The sequence below is a fragment of the Sus scrofa genome, chromosome 16 (assembly GCF_054392235.1).
Source record: "Sus scrofa isolate SSC_HxYL_T2T_F1_AM1 chromosome 16, Sscrofa_HxYL_maternal_Yorkshire_Landrace_v2.0, whole genome shotgun sequence".
Lineage (NCBI taxonomy): Eukaryota > Metazoa > Chordata > Mammalia > Artiodactyla > Suidae > Sus > Sus scrofa.
Genome location: NC_139398.1, coordinates 63,064,071 through 63,084,339, shown reverse-complemented (window position 1 = coordinate 63,084,339; position 20,269 = coordinate 63,064,071). Strand labels below are relative to the sequence as shown.

Below are 20,269 nucleotides of genomic sequence, written 5' to 3'. Positions count from 1 at the left end.
GCTGTGGCTTGGCTGTGGTTTAGGCCTTCAACTATGGCTCTAATTTGATCCCTAGCCAGGGAGCTTCTGTATGCCACCGCAGGTGTGGCCATAAAAAGAAAAGTACTAGTTTTATGATGCAAGTGCAAGAAGAACCAGAAATAACTATAAATGAGAACTTAGTAATAACAATTAAATGAGACATCTTAGCGATTTCCTTGAAATCTGGAGTTAGCATTTGCAAGATGAATCTGCTCCAGGTCATGTTTGACAGCTGACCAACTGTTAGTTGCACAGAGAAAATGTGGCTTATTTTTGAGTTCACGTATCTTCGAAGTCAGGAAAACAGGGAAGGAGAATTTGCTATGTTTAAATGATTAAATTTTGTAGTAAAAAATTTAAAACTATCCCTTTATTATTACTTCTGTAAATTATTCAAAAAGAAAAAAGAAAGAAGCCTTCAGTCGGCCAAATAATGATGACAAACTTTTTTCCTGGTGCTCTGGGAGTTGAGGTTACAGAAGTAAAAAACCAAAACGAAAATCAAGTAAACGCCTTCAGGCAAGCAGGGGTCAGTGGAGAAGTCTTCCTCTACTCCCAGCCCTTCTCCCACCCACTTTCCAGGATGCTCACTCTTAAGGACCAATGATGGTTTTAAAGCAAGGTGGTTTGAATGAGAGGTATTGTCATCGAGCTTCTCCGTTTACTCTCCACTTTGGTAGAACTCAGTGCTTCTCAAAATGCAGTGGGAAAGAGAATTCTTGTGCAGGACCCTTGACGTGGATACCATAATTCAGGATGTGGTGTGCAGGATTTTTAAGATTAATGTTGACCATTTAAGAGTTTTACTTTGCTTGACGACCTTGGAACCTACCTGTCTTAGTCCGTTGGAGCTGCCCTAACAGAACACCATTGACGAGAGGGCTTAGTTCTGGAGGCTGGAAGCCCGAGATCAGAGTGCTGGCTGATCTGGTTCTTGATGTAGGCCTCCTTCTTTAGAGAATGCATAAAGAGAGAGGGACAGCGAGAGAAACTGAGAGAGAAAGATCCGTCTTGTGTGTATCTCCTCCTCTTTTCATCCTTTTTTTTTTTTTTTTTTTCATTTTTGGCTGTCCCGAGGCATATGCAGTGCTCAGTCCAGGGATCAGACCTGAACCGTAGTCTTGACCTAAGCCACAGCTGCAGTGACACCAGATCCTTAACCCACTGTGCCAGGCCAGGGATTGAACCTGTGTCCCAGAGCTCCCAAGGCCCCACCGATCCCATTGTGCCTCAGTGGGAATTCCCCTCCTCTTCTTTTTATAAGGGCATCAATCCTATCATGAGGGCCCCACCATCATAACCCATTCAACCCTAATTACTTCCCAAAGACTCTGGTTCCAAATACCATCACGTTGGGGGGTTTGGCTTTCAACATCATGACTTTTGGGACGACACAAACATTCAGCCTATGGCACTAACCCACTCTGTCGTTCATCCATTCCATCGACTTGTGTTGGAATGCCCTGGTATTGCATCCTGGGCAGCAAGGAGGGGTGAAGCCCGGGCACTGCCCTTACGGCAATACCGATCCAGAGGGGAGGAAGCAATAATTTTTATAGCACTGTGTGCTCCGAATTATGATGGAGACGAGGGCCGGTTACCCTGGGAACCAGGAGAATGGTTGAGGGACTCATGGAAAGTGTCAAAGCTTGTATTCACTTAAAAACAGAAACTGAAGGAGTTCCCGTCGTGGCGCAGTGGTTAACGAATCCGACTGGGAACCTTGAGGTTGCGGGTTCGATCCCTGGCCTTGCTCAGTGGGTTAAGGATCCGGTGTTGCCATGAGCTATGGTATAGACGTGGCTCGGATGCCGGCGGCTGCAGTGACGATTAGACCCCTAGCCCGGGAACCTCCATATGTCACGGGAGCGGCCCAAGAAAAGGCAAAAAGACAAAATAAATAAATAAATGAATAAATAAAAACATAAAAACAGAAACTGAAGAACGGTTAGGAGAATGGTTAAGAGGCATTTAGAAGGTGGAAACAAGGAGAAAGCATCTCAGGCAGCTGGACCCACATCCGCAGAGATCCGCAGAGCTGGGTGGTTGGGCGTGGCTGGGGAGGATGGTGTCTGCGGAGGAGGGGACTCTTGGCTGAGCAATGACTGAGGCTAGAACCCGAGGGTCTGGTGTGCTTGCTTCCTCTGCTAGGACCAGAAAACCTGAGGCAAAAGTCTTAAACAATAAATGCACCTGCACCCCTCCCCCATTCCAGAAAGTCCTGGGGATGTGAGGCTAATGAGGGTGCCGCAGACAACTTGGAGGTAGAGAGGTCCGAGGTGGGGACACACTAAGTCAGGTGGCAAATTGGAGACGAGAAGGTAGAGGTGATGTCGAGAAGCTTGTTAGGGGACACACTGGCAATATAATCAGCTTTTGCACTTGGGGGGCAAGTGGGGAAAATGATGGATGCTTAAGCTTCTCTTCCCCTTCGCTTCTACCCCTCTCCCCGTGACTCAACCAAAGCTCTTGATTACGAGCAACGTCTCTGGTTGCTCCAGCCACAAAACCCAGGAATCACCTCTGCTAAGAAAACGAGTCGTCTTCTCCTTTCCTGTGCGCCTCTGTATGTAACTTAGTCATTCATGTCGTTTCTGCCTCAACAATACCTGTGGATTCAATTCTGTTCGCCTCTCTCCATTTCCACCATACAGGCTGCCGTCAGCTCTGTCTTGTCCTGCTGTGGAGCTGATCATCTGCTCTCTTGCTTCCACTCTCACTCAATCTTAATTATTTGCACTGTAGCCAGACTGATTAAAAACCAGACCAAGCAACCAGCAAAACTAAACTCCAACCCCAGTCATATCAGTCAGTTGTATAACTCCAGGGGCCTCCTGAGACTCAAATCCACACTCCAAACCACAGGACCAGAAGGCCCTGCAAGATCTGGCCATGCTGGTTTTGCAGACCGCACAGGAACCACTCCCCCACTTGCTCCCTTCCAGCACCTTCTTTCTGTACTGCAAATAGGCCAACCTCCTTCCTGCCTCGGGGCCTTAATGCAGGCTGTTTCTGCAGATCAGAGGCCTTCACCCCTTATTACCTTGTTTATCTATTCATTTTCATCATTGTCTGTCTTATCCTTTCTCCCACCCAAAATGAATGATAAGTGCCCTGAAGGAGAGGCTTTTTTCTAGTGTGTTCAGTGTCCAATCCCTAGCACCCGATCCAGTCTCTGACTCACAGCAGATTCAGTGTGTGTGTGTGTGTGTGTGTGTGTGTGTGTGTGTGTGTGTAGTTATTGGATGATGAAATTCCCTCTGGTTCCATTCGTTTTGGGGGGAGAGTGGTGGATGTACGGGGTTAGTGGGCCATCTAGCGCATAATTCAACAGCATCCTCCCTGAGCTCGTGACATTTCCTGGTTCAGCCAGGGCCCTGATCCCATGCTGCTTTATGCTGCCATGATTTATAGGCTAAACGTTCTGCCCCTTTAAACCTCTTTACAACCTTGGGAAGAAGTAAAATTATTATTCCCATTTGACAGATGAAAACCCTCAAGCTCAGAGATTGTTGTCCAAGCCACGTAGAGCTAGAAGAGTTCAACAAGTCCGGATTGGAACGTGGGTATTTTCATTCCCAGAACTTTGTATTTAAGTATTGTTCTAGAAGTCAGAGCTCACTTCTCCATCCCCACGAGTGAACAGTAAAGGGAGCAGATCATGTTGCAAAACACTTTCATTTTGATGCTGAACAAAGTGTATTTAGTTAGCCTGATGGCCAGAGGAAGCTGGTGCCCATGTATATGCATATATATTATATATATATAATTTTTTTTCTCCTTAAGACTTTAAAACCTTGAGAGAGGAAGAAGAACTAGGAAGAGAGAAAAGTAAAAGTCCTCAGGAGATAGAAATGGACAGAAATTGAGATAAAATTATAATCTGAAAGGGAGCCAAAGAATGTCTTTAGATTCTTCTTGTTTTTTGCCAAGTTTGCGAACAAAAAGAAGTGGGTGATGAGCTAAATCAGGCCCAGAAACTAAAGCAAGAGGGCTGATCATTGATGAGAGAAGGAAAAAGAACCCCCCATCTCCACCCTGGGGGAAGACGGAGGGAGAGGCAGATCAGAGGGGGGCACTCTGCAAGCAGCCCAGGTCCATCAGCAACCGCGTGGTGGTCATCACAGGCTGGCAGGTGCTGGGAGCTTGGGAGACAGAGGAAAGGGGAAGGTGTTGGGCCCTTGGCGCCAGTTACTGATGGCGGAGGTGAAGAAAGGCAAGGCTAGCTAATCAGTGGGAAGCGGAGGTGGGGTGCGAGGCAGCTCCTGGTGGAGGAGGGGGTCCATGCGCCCTGGCATCCAAGCCTCAGCCTTGAGGCTGCTTTGCTGTGTGATCTCAGCCAGGTCCCTGAACCTTTCTGTGCTTCCGCTTATTCTCCATAAGCCCAGGGATAATCCTTTATGCTTCATAGAGTTGTTGTAGGATTACATGAGATAGCGTGGCTTGGCACGTGGCAGGCACTGAATAGCCGTTGTTCTTCCCAGGGATCAAAGCAGCTGGTGGTGGCTATGGCCACTCTCTGAGCCACATCCGGGTGTAAGAACCATGACATTCTATTGCTGTGGACACCGTTAAAAACTCAGAAGACAGGAAATAGAGTTGGTGAGCTGCCCTTTCCTCCTACCTTGACAGATGGTGAGCTTGGGGTGGGTTTCACGTAGGGGCAGCTGGGCGGGTAGCAACTGGGTCCACTTTGATTTGCAGGTTACTGTGTGCCGTTACTTAGCACATTTGCTTTTTAAAAATGCCTTAATGGACTGCTATAGTAAAAAGAGAAAAATCTTTCATTCGTATGTGTAAGTCGTCCAAATGATATTTTTAAAGATTTATTTTTGTGTGTTCATGATGTTCTTGAATAATGTTTCCATAAGTACGGTCAAAGATAAAACACGTGGTGTACAAAATCTGGTCGTGCATATTTTCGAGCGTGACTGTCTTTTGACCAGCCTTGGGTTCCATTTCCCGAGTTCTCCGCGGACTGTGTTTCCTTAGGAGGGCTCGCGTGAGCTGGCTTGTAGGCTGGGAAACTTTTGAATGCAGGCCAGGCTTATACTGATGTCCTCTGCCAGTGTCACCCCTTCCCCTCTTCCATCAACAGCTTGGCTCTCTGACTGGGCCAGTGGAGGCCAGACTTGTGGGTCTCAGTTGTTTATTCAGCAAACACCTTTCCTCTGCCAGGTGCTGCACCAGGCTTTGCGGGGTATGGTGATGAATAAGATGGACAGGGTAGGTGATCTCAGGCATCGAATACATTAATGAGAAAATATAGTATCTGAGGGCCTACATCAGTGAGGGTGATCTGGGAAGGCCTCCCTTAAGAGGGATCATTTCTATAAAAACCTGAATGACATGAAAAACCCTGCCATATAAAGACCGGGAGAGGCTGCTTCCAGCCGGAAGCAAAGTAAGTTCAAAGGCCCTGAGGTCGGAATTAAGCTTGGCTTGTTCGAAGCACTGAAAGATGATTGGTGTGGCCGAGGTCTGGTGAGTGATGTGGACGGTGGCAACAGGTGAGTAATTTAAGGCCAATGGCCACGGCGTGGAGTATGGATGTCTTAGCTTGGGTTGCTGTAAACAAAATACCGCAGACTGGGTGGCTTGAACAATAGATGTTTATTCTTTCACAGTTCGGGGGGCTGGGCAGGCTGAAGTCAGGGAGCCAGCTTGGTCGGGTTCTGATGAGGGCCCTGCCTTGGCTTGTAGATGGTTATCTCTTTGCTGTGTTTTCACACGGGTGTGTGTGTGTGTGTGTGTGTGAGAGAGAGAGAGAGAGAGAGAGAGAGAGAGAGAAAGATACCTCTGGTCTTTTCTTCTTTTTTTCTTTTGGCTGTGCCTGCGGCACGTGGAAGTTCCCGGGCTAGGGATTGAACCTGCGCCCCAGCAGCGACCCGAGCCACAGCAGTGACAATGCTGGATTCTTAACCAGCTGCATCACAAAGAAACTCCTCTGGTCTTTTCTGATAATCCCATCCGGCGGGGGCTTTACCCTCATGACCTCATCTAACCTAATTATCTCCCAAGGCCCCACCTCCAAATACCTTTACATCTGCAGTTAGGGTTTTCGTGTATGAGTTTTGGGGAACACAAGCATTCCATCTGTCGCAATGGATTTGACCATTAAGCATGATGAGACCTTTGAGTCCTGTGCGGTTTTCTTGGAGGCAGGGGAGAGGAGGGCATTGTGGTGGCAAGTACCCTTGGCCAAAGGCTTGTTTCTTCTTTCATTCTTTCTGTTGGATATTCCCATTTAGCTTAACTACCAGTTTGGGTTTCAGTAGGTTAAGAGGTCACATGACACGGCAGATCATCAATAAACCTCCAGATTCCAAATCTACCGTGTCCTGGCTCAGTGTAGACGCAGACTCCTGGAGCTGGGCCCTTGGCGTGAAACAAGGTCCTCAGAGCCCCTCGGCTGCGCCCCTTCCAGCACCTCCGACATCCCCTGAATCTGAACATGAGTCTGATGGGGGGAACTTTCCTTCTCAGGGTGCCTCTGGCATCGTCCAGGCTTCTGATGCCTAAAGCTAGAGCTCCTGCCCCCTGGATCCCAGATATTATCCTGGTTTGGGAAGAGTCTTTGCCAGGATGTTGAGAACTGGAGGGGGCATTGAAACTCCTGGCGAGCATTCTTCTCCCGCCTCTAGTTCAGGTTACTCAGAGGGTGATCCAGGCTAGTTTGCTTGCAGAAGGGTAAGCCAGCCAGCATATGTGTGTGCTTGTGTTTGAATTCTGCATTTATCTTCTTGTCTGATGGTTTCAGACAAGCCATTTAACATCTCACACCTAAGTTGACTGTCTAGTTTGAATCCCAGTTCTGCTACTTGCGAGCTGTGTGACCTTGGGCAAGTACTTAACCTCTCTGTTCCTCAATTTCTCCATAAAAGGGTGATATAAGAGTAGTGATGTTTAAGAGACTTGACATAGGTTAGTATGTAGAGTTCCTAGGGTCGCATCTGGTGGGCAGCAAGCACCTTCTGGAAGTGTGAGCTACTGACATCATCTAGGGGTGCAGCCTTTTGGTTAGACCGGTGTCTGAAGCCGTGTTGTTTGGTGCTTATCTCCTGATACGGCCGCCGCACTCACCTTCCATCCTTGAGTTGAGCTCGGGTATCCTGTCGCCCTCTATGTGTGTATCATCTAATTTGCATCTGCTCCCCCATCCTCCTTAACTCCATCAAGTAATCAGGCTCAGTTTTCCCCTCAATTTTCCCATCCTCCTGCCATGACCGCCTATGTCACCTTTCTCCCAATGTACTGTTGTCTTCGTCCCTGTTCCCTGCTCTTCCTCTCTCAGTAACCGCCCTCCGCCCCCCCTCCCCTGAGCATCCTACGAGGTGTCCAGGTGTTAATTAGACTTGCACTGAAATCTGGTGCAAATCCACCCATCCTCTCCTGCTAGCACCCTCAGGGCTTCGGAAGGGCTGACTCCAGGGAGAAATTCTCTCTGCCCCAGCCACACCCCTCCATGCGGCCCTTGCCCTTGGCTGTAGATTCCCTTGCAGGTGGGAGAAGCCCTGAGGGCAGCTCCCGTGTCTTCTTGGGGTCATTTCTCGCCCCTTGGTCGCTGTGTTGCTTCTGGGGTTTTGAAGGCCTTTCTTCACACCCTTGTCCTCCCCACAGCCTTCCACTCGGCCTGGCTGGCATCTGTTGATGGCTTGTCTGACATTCTGGTTCCGTCCCCTCGGTTACCGTGCTCTTTGGAGCCACCCTCTGAGGCTCAGCTCCCCAACCTGTTCTCTTTTCAGTCTCTCGCTGGGAGATGCCATCAGTTACCATAACATCAGCACGCAGTCGTTTTCTCTCCATTGTGACCTTGACTTCTGCTCCGAGTGGGGCCGTGTGTCCCCAGTGGTCTCAGGGAGGATCCCCCGAAACCGCTGACACCCAGGCTCTCTAGCGTGCTCTCTAAGCTGGCTGCTCCTTTTGATTTTTCTGCTGCCCACAGGGACGGGCACATCCTTTCCAGCTCCGTGCCCGGCACTGTGTCTGCCCTTCCCTTCCCCTTCGGCAGCCTGCCTCTTAGAGCCGTTCATCCTTCCCGCCAGCCTGGGATCTGGTCGTTCCCTCAGGTGGATTCATGCAGATTTCTCATGGTGTCTTCTTCTGGGTCTCTCCTCAAACTCCCTCCAGATCGCAGAACTGTCTGCATCAAGGGAAATCTTTAAAGACTCCCAGGTGCCAGGGCACAGGGCGGCACCCCTCTTAGCACGGAGTTCAGAGTCCATGCTGACTCCTGAGCAGCAGTTCCTGCCCTGTTGTCCTGTTTTCAGCTCACCGCCTTCAGCTCCCTGATCCCGCATTCTCTCCTGGGCCCGGCCTGCCTCCAACCGCCTCAGCCTGCCCCTTCTTGCTCCCACTCTGGATGCCTCCTGGGAGGTTAGTTTCATGTGTCGCCTTGGCCGGGTCCCAGTAGTATCAAACACGAATCTAAGTGTCGCCGTGAAAGTATTTTGTGGATGTGGTTAACATCTAGAGAAGGTTACCCTGGATGATGTGTGTGGGCCCCATCCAATCAACTGACAGGTCCTAGAGAAGGAATTCTTCCTCCAGACCTCATTGTCAGCTCCTCCTGTGTTTGGGGAGGTCCCCGGTGGCACAGTGGGTTAAGGATCTGGCATTGTCACTGATGTGACTCAGGTCACTGCTATGGCGAGAGTTCGATCCCTGGCTGGGGAATCTTCCATATGCCATGGGCACAGCTAAAAAAACGCAATATAAACAAAAAGAAATCAATCTGTGTGTGTGTGTGTGTGTAAATAGACACATGTGCACATGTGCACACGCACATGCCTACAGATATGTATGCATGTTTTCCTGGTTCTGTTCCTCTGAGAACCCTCACTGGTGTACCTTCCGTGGCCTGCCCAGACCTCACCTTCTGAAATCCTCTGAGTAGTCAGCCTCCAGAAGCCATGCCTTCCAGCCTTTTCTGAGTTCCCTGACCGTCTGGATCCCTCCTTGACTTTTCTCACAGAGCGCCTGGTAGGGTTACGAAACTTTAAGGTTGTACCCCCACAGTTCTATTCTTGGGGAGAGGTACCCATTTTGTGCATCCTTGGCTCTTCCTAGGCTCCCAGAAGAACTATGGGTACGTAGGAGGTGGTCCCTAAATATTTGCTGGCTGAATGCGCGTGGAGGGATTGGGTGGTAGGTTTGCTGCTGGTGACTCTAAGCTGACTGGAAATACTTTCCTGGATTTTCGGTGGGGAGCGTCAAGGGTGTCTAACCCAAGGTCCTTCTTCAAAGAGTTGGTTTATTCTTTTTGTGCTCGAGGCCTGAGGTTCTAAAATATACCCAGGCTGCATTTCTTTCCCCCTGTTCTCCATGTCTCGGCCCAGCAAAGTTTTCCAGATCGTAAGGTACTAGTTCAGACATACCAGCGGAGACTAAGACTTGAAACTCTCTGGGGCTTCCAGATGGTCATTTGGTTAGTGGACACACCCGGAGTGTTGTCATGCTTAGAGCTGCATCTCCTGGTGGAATGTGAGTCTTGGATTTGCCTCCTAAGTGGCCATCCCTTGTGGATCTGCCAGGAGTTCCAGGTGGAAAACCACAGAGGTGCCCGTCTACGTGCGGACAGCCGAGCAGACTGCAGGACCGGGGCATCCTTGTGACCTGCAGCCCAGCCCCCACCGTGCAGGCTGACTCCTTCCAGGTCCCTCGTGATGTGTCAGCACATTCATTCAAGAAATCCCTGCCTTGAGCTAGGGAGCTTTTCAGTTTTAGCAAAAGCCCATACCTTCCTGGAATTTTCTCTTAAAGACCTAGTGCATAACCCTGCTTTCCCTCTGCTGGGACATTTTGGAATTGACAGCCCTCAGGCCGTCTCTTTTAACCAAAAACACCATTCCTGTTGTTGGGTGAGGCAGAGTTAACGAGCACAGAGGAGGGCATGGCACATGACTTTTCGACATGGCCCCGATTCCTTTTATTTTGTCGTTTTTATGGAAAGGTCAAATAATTGGGAAAAAAAAGGCCTTCGATGAGGAATTCTACTTAGGGTTTACAAAAAAGCACACTTTGTTGATAAAATATGAACTCTTTGAAAGATTTCTAAGAGTCTAAAATCCTGCACAGCCCTTCAGAATTTGAAGCAGCAGGAAACCACTGTGATATTTTTAAAACAAGTATTTATAAAAGTAATTGGGTACTCTTGATGTGGATAAGGAGGGGGAAAAAAAAACGGTAAGGAAGCTATATTGGACTCAACATAAAAGCGAGGTATGTAATTTGCGAGCAGAACGAAGGGCGAGGACCGTGTACACACAGTACCTGCGGGCCCCTCTCGTTCCAAAGCAGTGGAGGCAGAGGCAGCCCAGCGCTCCGCAGACCCTGGGCAGTGCCCAGGCAGGTATTGCAGCTAATTCCTGAAACCCCAATTTCAAACCCCGAGGCCCTCTCATCACTGATTACATGCAAACAGGACAGAAAACACATGTTTCTGAGAACATTTTGGTTAAAATTAAAAATGCGGCAGTGACTGTGCCAATAATTTACTCGGGAATATCCGAACCAGATGCTGCTAGCCAGTCATTCCGAGTAATTTGCCAAAATTATGTATTTACTTTAATCCGAGAGATGAAGTTAAAGTATGCATGGTTTTTGTTATTTGTGATGCAAAAAACAAAACAAAACACACACACACACACACACACACAAACGGAACAAAACAAAACAAAACTGATGTGACTTCAGCTAATACCAGGTGGAGGACAAGACGTGGGCAGGCTGTCTGTTAATTACTGCTGGAACTCGAGAGTGAGTTAAGCAAAAATGCTGTCAGAAACAGATCTTTGACAAGTGCAGGACCCTAGGAAGTTAGGTGGACATTTTGGGACAGGACATTTAATTCCCAAAATGACAACCTTGCCTTAAGACAGCGTTTCTACTGGGGACAGAATTCTGATTCCTGAGTGGCCTCCGCTCATGATACTTCATCTTGTTTCTGTGGTGCCAAACATTTGGATGAAAATGGAAAAAAATTCAGTGAGTTGTCTGGATTTATGTCCTCTGTGAAGCCAAATCATCAAATAGTGGGGCTAGCTGGTCAGCTCTCTGGGGTTCTTATTTAGGTATTTAGCACCTAACTGGACAGAGGCAATTTAGGGTGGTGGGTAAGCGTGCAGGCTTTGAAGTCAGGCTGCTGGGTTCAAATCCTGGTTTTGTCACATGTGAGCTGTGGGGGTAGTTACTTAAGGTCTCTGTGCTTAGTCTTCTCCTCAGTGAAAAGGGTGTCATAACAGCATCTACCTCGCGGTGCTGTTCTGAGGATTAAATGAGTTAACCCTTGGCGTAGCGTTTAGTCTATTAACACCTGAATGCAGAAAAATCCTCAATAAATATTATTCACCTTTATTCTTTATACTATTTAAGACCTAGGGGAGGGGATTCTTTCAATTTTGCCTTTTGTACCCTTGACAAATGCAAAGTGTTATTTTGAGGGGGGAGAATTGTTTTTTTTTTTTTCCCCATTGTGGTAAAATATACATTTACTATTTTCACTTTTTTTTTTTTTTTTGGTCAAATCTGTGGCATATGGAGGTTCCCAGGTCAAATCGGGGCTGTAGTTGCCAGCCTACCCTACAGCCACAGCAACATGGGATCTGAGCCACATCTGTGACCTACACCACAGCTCATGGTAATGCCAGATCCTTAACCCACTGAGCAAGGCCAGGGATAGAACTCGAGTCTTCATGGATACTAGTCAGGTTCGTTAACCACTGAGCCACGACGGGAACTCCTTCACCTTTCTTTAAAGCATACAGTTCAGTGGCTTTAAGTATATTCACTTTGTTGTACCATCATCATCCCCTTCCGTCTTCAGAAGAGAAAGTTTTTGTTATAAAAATAAAGTCTGGAACCCATGGCTGCCTGTCTACACCTCGTCCCTCTCTCTTGACCTTTTACAGTGACCTGGTAGCAGGCTTTCTGCTCCCTCTAATTTGGATGTGGCTCTTGTTCTAGGAAGCACATCTGATCTCTGTTAGCCTTTTAGGGTCTTTGCACAATCCCCCCACCCCCTGTACCATTCCTACAGAATAAAACCTGGTCTCACTAGCATGGCATGTAAAGTTCATGCCTGATGCCCTAATACTTGGCTCACAGGCCCCAAGGAGTGTTTGGAGGTCTCTGAATAGTAGCTGCCAGTTCGGATAAAGGATGAGCGATCCAGGAATCATGCCCATTTTATGGATGAGAAGCAGTGTGGGCTTCAGCCTGGGATGGCGCCTCACTTAGGACTGGGTGCTCTTCGGGGTCTGTCGTGTTGTACACAGTTTGAGGGGCACCAGGAACCAGGCAGCATTCTCTGCTTCCCAAATCCTGCTTGAGGGTGGTCCTTGCATGTGAAATGGTGCTGCCAGGGAGCTGGGTCTGAGGTCAGGGGTCCAGTCCTGCCTCTGCCCCTCATTTGGGTGGGGACCCGATCCTCTGTCCCTCATCTCTGAAGTGAGGTTGGGGCTCATTGGTCTCTGCAGAAGTGGGTGAGGCCTGGGAGGGCTTCCTTCGGATGGGTGCAGAGACAAGGTCAGAGGAGGCAGAGGGGCCTCCTTATTCTTCGCTTTGCCTGGGGAGCTGCCTGGCTTCTGGCACCTGCTCGCACTCTGAAAATGTGCCGCCTGGGGAGTCTGCGGAGTGAAGGAATGATTTCGCTCCTCAGTGGCACTCATGATGCTCCTTCACTCATGAACTCTTTCCCTTGGGGCTAATCATCAGCTCCCCCACGCCCGTCTCCCTCTGTATTAGCTAGCATGCCTGGCACTGGTTGTCCACCGGCCTATTCTTATTATGCACTTGACCTTGGGAAATTGATACCTTTCTTCTGGATCCTTTAAAAAAAAAAAAAATCTGAGCTCCCATTGTGGTGTTTTGGAAACAAATCTGACTGGGAACCATGAGGTTGCGGGTTCAATCCCTCACCTTGCTCAGTGGGTTAAGGATCTGGCATTGCCGTGAGCTGTGGTGTAGGTTGCAGATGCAGCTTGGATCTGGCGTTGCTGTGGCCCTGGCATAGGCCAGCGGCTACAGCTCCGATTAGACCCCTAGCCTGGCAACCTCCATATGCCGCGGGAACGGCCCCTAAAAAGACAAAAGGCAAAAAAAGAAAAAAAAAAAAACCCAAAAACCAAAAACCAAAAAACAACTAACCTGAGTGCTCACTAGGCTGCATTCCTGCAATGTACCCTCCATTTCTTCCACTTTGCTTTGGAAATGATCCCAGAGCTCTCTGGCTTGAACGGGGGATAAGGATCTCCCCGGAGGGGTGCAAATTCTAGACAGCTGCCCCTCGCGCCCCCGATCTGTGCAGAGGCTTCTCTTTAGGGCACCTCTCCTTTGGACCTGCTTTCTGGGTGATTCTCATTCTCACATTTAGGTGGAATCCTGTGCAAGCTGCCTTTGGCAGGCTGTGCTTCTTGAGTTGAGGAAAAGGTTGCAAAACTGCTTTTTGGTAATACTTGTGATATGCTCCGAGGTTATTGCTGATGTTGGGATTAGGCAAAGAAAAGCTCTACCAGCAAAGAAGTTTCCATCAAGTCTTGCTTTTCTGCTATCTTCCTGGTTTCAAGAAAGGCTCAAAAAGGGACACCTCCCTCCCTGGGGCGGGGGCAAGAACGGTACCGTCCATAGAGCACACTTGAGAGCTGGTGGTCATTGTCACAGCCGGAAGAGCCCAGCCTAAGAATGTGGGTTAAATTGTACCTACCGCCCCTACCCCATCAGAAGGAGGGGTGGGGAGGTGACCTCCCTCTTGGTGCCCTGGGTGACAGGCCACAAGGGGCTGCCCGTACTGTGCTTGAAGGTGTTGGCCATTTACACCCTGAGCATCCGCAGGCGGCGTGGAAAAAGCAAACTCTTTTTCTTCTTTCGAATCTGAGGAATGCGTGAAAGGCGAGAGTGTCAGGCCAGAAAGGAGTGGCCACCAACTGTGTGTGGCACTCCCACGCCGCCTGCCCTGGCCACTCCCCCAGCCACAGCTCCGCTCACTGTCAATGTGTCAACAACTCGACTGAGGTGCTCTGTCCTCGGGGCTCTGTGGGTGCAGCGAGGACAGAGCAGGAGGCATCTGCTGCCACTTGGAGCAGGGGCTGGAGGGCCAGCTCCCGGGGAGGCTGTTTATTTCCAATGAAGAATTTTGCTGGCAATTAGGCCAGGTTGCTGCTGAAAACACAAGTGCATTCGTGATGGTCTGGTGCTCGCACGTGCATGTGCACGCAGGCACGCACACACCCTCGCCTCTTCAGATGCACACGTGCACACACTCACGGGCCCTCATGTCCACCCCATCGTGCAGGAGCGCGCACACGCACGTGGACACATACTCATCTCGCAGCTCCTTTATTAAGCAGAACAGAAACATCAAACAACACCCTATTTCTAGAAGCAATAAACCCAGCAGAATTTATCAAATCAATAAGATAAATGCCAGCCGAAACTCTCATACTTTCCCTCTGCTCTTTTAACTATTCATACTTCAGCTTTTTCCTTCCCTCTTTCTCATTCTGCTTTAAGAAGAAAAGCTGCTGCTGCTTCTCACTCTTCCTTTGGCTTCGAAAGCTGCCCTTGAGTCCTATTCTCGGCTCTGACCGCAATGAAAGCTCTCACGCTGCCTCTTCTGGGCACAGTGGCATTCCATGGCATCTGGAATCAGGCTGTTTGGGTTCATAGGGTAACTCCGACATTGATTGGCTGTGTGAGCTGGAGCAAGTCACCTAACTCTGTGCCTCAGTTTTCTGGTCTGTGAAATGGGGATAATAATAGCGGCCCCTTTGGAGGTGTTGTGAGAATTAAGCAAACACTGAGCCCAGTGCCTGGCACATAGATGGATCTGATAAATGCTAATGATGATTCGTTTCCTCCTGCCCCTGCTGTTCTTTGGAGAGACTCGTGGCTGTCCTGGGCTCTCGCACTCAAGTTCGCATGTGTTCGTGCTTTGGGGAACAAACTGTCTTTCTTTTCTACGTGATCTGGAAAGAAGGAGCCAGCAAGATTAGACACAGGACTCATGATTTCTTCCTCCAATCCGTAGGCTTCTGTTTACCTGACTGTCTTTGTTTTCACCCTTTTGAGCTATAGTTGGGATTATTCCTAATTTGCATCACATGGTTCCTTAGCAACCCTTACTGATATAGGATTAGGGACAAAAATACTTTTGGTTAGAATTTCCAACATCTTAATGTATTGTAGACCATTGCTTTAGAAAAATAATTACTTTGATTTTTTTTCCTACTTCATTTCTAAAGGAATGCAAATTCACTGTAAAATATTAAGAACACCCAGATAATCAGAACAAAACCCACCCTTCTCTCGGCGTCTTGGTATTCATCCTTCCAGTTTTAAATATGTATGTACAAATATATTTGTATGAAATGGGAATTGTCATGCATATATCTTTTTGTAAACAACCCTCCCCCATCTCACAATGTCCACAATGTTTGAAAATGATTTTTAAAAAAACGTAATATTTCAAATCAGCTGAAATGCGCCATGTCCAGGAAAAACGCAATACCTGTGTACACTCTCAGTGGAGAGGAGGGGGCTGTGTGGTGGCGGTGAGCTGGATGGGCTGCACCCATGGGTGGCCCAGCCCCACACACCTGTGGGAAGGGCAGGGAGGAGGTAGTCAGAACATCAGTGGGAAAAGCATCTCCCCATCCTGACTTTTCTCTTGCAACCAAAGATAGGTTTGAGCCCCAGGTGTAGGCGGATGGATGGACAGCCTGCTGCCATTGGCATTTACTGACACCAGGGCAGTTACAGGGAAATGTGAACCCCTTGGGAGCTGGTGGGGGGTCGGGGGGCAGATGGATGCAGGGTTCACCTCCCAGGGAAGTGGGCAGTGGTTCACACAGATGCAGGAGCCAAACTGTCTGCTTTCACATCACACTACAGGGCTGCTTGTTAGCTTTGTAATGTTAGCAAATCTTTCTCTGTGCCTCAGTTTCCTCATCTCCAAAATGAAGATTGTAAGTGTGTATCTGTCACATCATGTAGTTATGTGCCCTTAGTTAATATGCATGGACAAAACACTTAGAACAATGCAATGGTCTGTAATAAGTACAGCATGAAGTTTGTTTGCCCATATTGACAGTAAGTCGGTTTTTTTTTAGGTCCGCTCCCGCGGCATATGGAGGTTTCCAGGCTAGGGGTCCATTCGGAGCTACAGCTGCTGGCCTACACCACAGCCACAGCAACGCGGAATCCGAGCCGTGTCTGTGACCTACACCACAGCTCATGGTAATGCTGGATCCTTAGCCTGCTGAGTGAGGCCAGGGATCGAACCCACAACCTCATGGCTCCTAGTCAGATTTGTTTCTGCTGCGCTATGACGGGAACTCCTGGGACAGTAAATCTTAACCTTGGTTGCACATTCAAATCATATGGGGGACCTTAAAATACTACTGGTGGCTCTGCCTGAGCCAGATCAATGAATCAGAACCTTTATCATTGTTGGGGCTTCAGGCAGAAGGGCTTTTTTTTTTTTTTTTTTTTTTTCCTTCCTTCCCTCTCCTGGGCGATTTTAATGTCCAGCCACGGCTGAGAACCATGTCCAGCCACGGCTGAGAACCATGTCGTGGAGAGATGGAGCCAGCTCTCTAGCCCAGTTTTTGGTGACCACAGCACTTGATTGTTAGTGAGGGCAGGTGGCAGAGCTTGGGAGCTGCTTGTTAAAATAGTTAGACAAGGAAGCCAGTGAACCGGGTGGCCCTAGTGAGCATGGTAGCCTTGGTACAGACCCAAGCAAATGCACCCAAATTTAAGAAAACAAAACTCAAGAGCAACTAGGTATAAACAGCCAACTAGATTTCCTTGAATCTGAGAAAATGAAACTCAAGAACAGCCATCCTATCCGCCCAATAACTGGATTTTCTCAATTAAAGCAACCATTTAAGCTATAGCCAATTAAATGATTGCTTTGCTTTTTTTACTTCTCTGTAAAAACCTCTGCCCTAGCCCCTGCCTTCCTTGCTCATAGAAAGTCTTCAAAGTTTCACGTTCCTCAGTTTACCTTTTTGCACTCTGCAAACACTAGGCTTTGCTCTGGCAGGTCAAAGATGCTCCATGCAGTGGTCCCCCAGCCTACCCACTGAGGAACTTGGGAGGAGTGATTCTTAGGTTTGATTCCTGGAGATTCCTATTCAGAGAGTCTGCAGCAGGGCTTAGGAATCTAGATTTTGAAAAGCTCCCAGGATCACAGATGGACTACACCTTGCCAGTTACAAATCCTCAACTTCCCTGAGCCTCAGTTTTCTTAGCTGTAAAATAGGGGTAATAGTACACCTTCTAAGGTTGTTGTGGGGAGTAGAGGCTCAAGGACCCCACCTTTATTCAGACCTGCCGGGGGCCCACAGCTGGCAGGGTGGACATGGGGACCGCAGTGGCAAGCAGCTAAGTAGGCCTCCCGCCTGGGTCCTCAGCCTGGCAGTGCACCCCAGGCCACGCAGGTGTGGCCAGGGCTTGACCACGACACCCACCTGTCCCAGCAGGAGGGGGTGTCTCTGTGTGAGCTCCCCGCGTGGGGAACAGATCTCCATTCTATTCGATTCATAGGGCTGCTGTAACAAACTGCCACAAGCTTAGTGGCTTAAAACAACACCATTGGATCGTCTCATTTGCGCAGGTTAGTAATCCACCATGGGCTTCACTGGGCTGCAGTCAAGGTGCCAGCATGGCTGTGTTCCTTACGGAAGCTCTAAAGGAGAATGCAGTTCCTTGCCTTTTGCAGCTTAGAGAGCCTGCCTTTCTCCATCATCAAAGCCAGCAACGGCGGCTAGAGCGCTTCCCCAGAGAGCATTGCTTTGCCCTCCTCGTCTGTCTCCTTCTTCCACATCTAAGGACCCCGGGGATTCCAATGGGGCATCTGGATAATCCACTATTATCTCCTTATTTATGTACTTATTTTCTTTTTTGGCTGCCCGTGGCACAGGGAGTACCCCAGCCAGGGATCAGATCCAGCCACAGTTGAGACCTAACCTACAGCTTTGGCAATGCCGAATCCTTAACCTGCTGTGCCGGGCAAGGGGTGGAACCTGTGTCCCAGTGCTTCAGGGATGCTGCCAATCCTGTTGGGCCACAGCAGGTACTCTGGATTATCTCCTTATTTTAAGGTCCACAGATTAGCAGCCTTCTTTGCTCTTTGCCATGTCCTGTGCTCTTTGCACAGGTCCTGGGGGTTAGGAGGTGAACATTTTGGGGGGCCATTTTGCTGCCCGCCACTTCTATTGTCTTGAACAGTTTTTGAGATCTTTTACCGTTACTGATCTCAGGTAGGGTGCTTACAGCCCATCTCCCTATCCAAGATGCTAACTCCAGAAAGACTGAAATTGTGTTGTGTTCATAACCGAATGGCCTAAGACTTGATCTTCAAACCCAGGCTGCTGATATCCCTAGGAGTATGGGAGAGCTTTCCAAGGGGATGTGAGCAAAGGTAGTTCCAAAGGAATCCGCTTAAACATCCTTTGTTCAAACACATCTACCTGAGAACACACCCACTGTGGAGGCCCGTTCTCCTTCGCTTCTATTCTTTCCAGAGGCTTTTCTCTTACCTTTTCAAAGACAGGCCCAACCCTCTCTCACCCTAAAGTGCCAATCAGTGCCATCCAAAAAACTGTCAGGAAACCCTCATATTGATTAAGATGTATTTTCAACAAATTGCGTATGTATATTTAACATATATACACCAAAATTTGTGATTTATCTATATTGCCTTGATTACATGTGTACAATAATAATTGCAATGATAGCTAGCTCAATCCAAAGGAAACAAACTGGTTTTTTTTTTTTTTTTTTTTTTTGCTGCACCTCTGGCATGTGGAAGTTCCCGGGCCAGGGATCGAACCCGAGCCCCAGCAGTGACAATACCTAATCCTTAACCACTAGGCCACCAGGGAACTCCAGAGGAAAACTTTTCAACATTCAGAGCCTGAAGGTTGCAGAAGTCAAAAAGTAAATTTGGGTTTCAATTTATATACATGTTTTCTGCATAAAATTATGACAGGATGACTAACAAAAGACTTTCTAGAATAAAAATTACAGTACAATAAAATTCTTTGAGGAAACTAAATATGATTTCAAGGAGGAAAAAGGAAAAAATATAAACGTTTCTGACTCATAAAGAAGAACTTGTTCATGTTTTTTTTTTTAAATAGCTGATGGTGGGTATCAAATTGCTATGGCATTTGAATTCCATTGGAAACATTTAAAAGAGTGATGTAACAGCTTTATATTTTATAAAATGTCAATATTTACAATACAGTGGGAATTGCATATTTTGTACTATTTAAACTTATGATAAAAATGTGCAAGGGCCTACAAAGTATATCAAAATTCTTTTAGGAGCAACATGAACTTAAAAGTTTGAAGACTATCTGCCCGATGGCACCTTACACATAGTGGGTGCTAAAAAATGTTGTAGTTCAAGAGGGATTTAAATGAAGTTTGTAAAACACTGGAAAGAATATAACTAAAATGGTCAAACAAGCTTAAAGTGAGAATATTTTCACAAGCAAGATTCTCTGGGTGGCTTGGATGAGTACTCTTGACAGTTGGTCAGTGTCTTTGGGGGTCTCTGTGTATTTCTTTTTCCCAATAATAACTAGTTCTTCCATTTTCTGCCACCATTTGTGCCATAATTCAGTTCACTTCTGACGCTAACTACCTGGAGGTAGCACCAACCCCACAGGTTAAGGGCTCAGTCCCGCAAGACCTGCCCCCACTTTAGATGTCAGTTATAAATGGGGTCCTCAGGGTACCTGCACATCTGCCTGGCCAACTGCAGATGCGGGGGCTCCCGTGACCACCGTCCCTACTCAGACTGCATAACTTGCTAGAGTGACTCAAAACTCATGAAAGTGCTGTACACTGAAATATCCTTTATCCTTTATTGTAAAGGATACAGCTCAGGAACAGCTGAATGAGAGAGATGCATAGGGCAAAGTTGCAGGGAGACAGAGGTTCCATGTCCCCTCTGGGGTGCCACCCGCCTATCACATCCATGTGTTCACTGACCTGAGAGCTCCCTCAGCTCAGCCTCGTGTTTCAGAATTTGTATCAAAGTTTCATTACATAGGCACAGTTGATTAAATCATTGACTACTGTTGATGAGGCTCAATTTCTAGCCCCTCCATAGGTCAGGGCTGTGCAAGATGGGATGGAGTGGAAAGTTCCTGCCCTCTACTCGTGTGGTTGGTTCCCCTGGCATGCAGCTGTCATCTTGAAGCTGTCTTCTGAAGCTGTCTGGTGGGTCTGCCAA

General features: G+C 48.0%; 1 long non-coding RNA gene across 20 annotated transcripts in view; it reads left to right on the top strand.

Moving 5' to 3' along the window:
* The window catches only part of LOC102164818 (uncharacterized), a 481,497-nt gene that overhangs the window by 8,872 nt on the left and 452,356 nt on the right, over window positions 1–20,269 (top strand). For 5 of the 20 annotated variants that reach the window (XR_014831569.1, XR_014831566.1, XR_014831580.1 and 2 more), the window contains exon 2: window positions 4,506–4,623. The exons of 13 other annotated variants lie outside the window; for them this stretch is intronic. This is a non-coding gene — a long non-coding RNA (uncharacterized LOC102164818). Of the gene's footprint in view, window positions 1–3,507; window positions 3,584–4,505; window positions 4,657–20,269 lie in introns of all 20 variants that reach the window. 2 more of the 20 variants (XR_014831568.1, XR_014831565.1) reach the window with 2 other exon arrangements.